Raw genomic sequence first — 1,999 nt, 5'->3', positions numbered from 1 at the left:
AAAAGATTTTCAATTACACCCCTGGGGTATACCATTGACTTGTCTACCAGCTCCAAAGACATTTGTACTGGTTTGACCTCCTCTATATTCAGCTTTTTCACCAAGGAGGATGGTATTAAGTTAATACTTGCTCTGAGATCGCACATTGCTTTAGTGATTGTCAATTCCCCAATGGTACAAGGCAACAGGAAGCTCCCTGGGTCCTCAAGCTTGGGAGGAAGCCCCTTTTGAATCAAGGCCCTGCATTCCTCAGTAATCATTATGGTTTCTTTTTCATCCCAGCTTCTTTTCTTGTTGATGAGATCCTTCAGAAACTTGGAGTATAGAGGCATTTGCTCAATTGCTTCAGCAAAGGGGATATTAATTTCTAGCTTCTTAAAGATCTCAAGGAATTTGTGAAAATGCTGGTCTTTAACCTCTTTGTTGAACCTCTGGGGATATGGCAGTAGAGGTGTGATGCTCTTTCCTATTTGCTGCTGTACCTGAGCTACTTCCTTTGAGCTATGTGGCTGGTTATTCTTCTCTTTAAGTTTCTCAGTGCTTTTGTTTGGCATCACAACTTGCTCCTTAGCCTTATCTGCCTTTGTTTGCTTCTCATCCTCCGTTGGTTCTTTGATGTTCTCTGCTTGCTTCTTTGTAGTGTCATTGTTGCTTATCAATGTTCTCTCACTCCTTAATTGTATTGCCTTGCATTCCTCCTTGGGATTTGGAATTGTGTCAATGGGCAGTGAGTTTGAAGGTCTCTCAACAGATACTTGCTTGGAGAGTTGCCCCATCTATCTCTCTAGGCTCTTCAGGGAGGCTTCCTGATTCTTGGTTACCATTTCTTGGTGTTTCAACATTTTGTCTATCATGGCCTCCAAGTGAGTGATTCTTTGGGCTTCAGGTGATACTTGAGGTGGGTTATGAGATGTGGGTGGTGGATGGTAGGGGTTTTGGTTGGTGGGTTGGTTATTAGATTGGTATTGGTTGAGGTTGGGGTAGTTGTTTTGAGGTTTTCTGTAGGGGTTTTGGTTAGTTTGCTGCTGGTTGTGGTTTTGGTTGCTTCTTGGGTTGTGTTGGTTTGAGTTCCTCTGCCATGGTTGTTGGTTTTGGGTATGGCTATCTCCCCATCTGAGGTTTGGGTGGTTCTTCTAGGATGGTGAACCAATTGAACCGGTTTTGAGGTTAGTAAAAGTTGGACGTTAGGGGTCTAACTTTGGCTCCAACTTTTCATATCAGCTAGCACAATTTACTGGTATGAACGTTGGTGCCAACGTTAGGGGTCTAACTTTGACCCTAACGTTGGCCTTGCCTTATGTGCTAGTGGCGCCAACGTTAGCCACCAAGTTAGGGGGCTAATGTTGGCGCAAACTTTTGCTCCTCTTCCTTGAATTTTCATGTGCCAACGTTAGCCTCCAAGTTAGGGGTCTAACGTTGGCGCAAACGTTGGTTGGCTAGGGAGGAATTCATGTGCCAACGTTAGCCTCAAAGTTAGGGGGCTAACGTTGGCGCAAACTTTTGGTGCCCAGGGGAGAAATTCATGTGCCAACGTTAGCCTCAAAGTTAGGGGGCTAACGTTGGCGCAAACTTTTGGAGCCCAGGGGAGAATTTTCAAGTTCCAACGTTAGCCTCCAAGTTAGGGGGCTAACGTTGGGGCTAACTTTTCAACCAAAAGTTTGTGCAAAAGTTTGATGCTAACTTTAGGTCCAGCTTTTTGCTTCCTGGTTCAATTTCACTTATTCCATTGTCTTCTCTTTACTCCTAGCTATTCCTTCTTGCTTCAACCCTTCTCCAAGCTTTCTTCACCTATCATTAATCAACCAAACACATCAAAGCTATGCTCAAAATCATGAGATATTCATTCTTTCACAATATGCAACAAATATAGCATAAAACCTCATGAAATGGCATGAATTCATATATGGTTGATTCAATCAAGGGAAACATGAAAATCTACTCAATTAGCTTGCTTGTAGCTCAAGAAAGTGCATAATTCTAATGAAAACAAAAGAAAAAG

This window comes from Arachis ipaensis, chromosome B02, assembly GCF_000816755.2.
Source record: "Arachis ipaensis cultivar K30076 chromosome B02, Araip1.1, whole genome shotgun sequence".
Classification (NCBI taxonomy): Eukaryota; Viridiplantae; Streptophyta; class Magnoliopsida; order Fabales; family Fabaceae; genus Arachis; species Arachis ipaensis.
Note: the sequence above shows the minus strand (reverse complement) of the source record.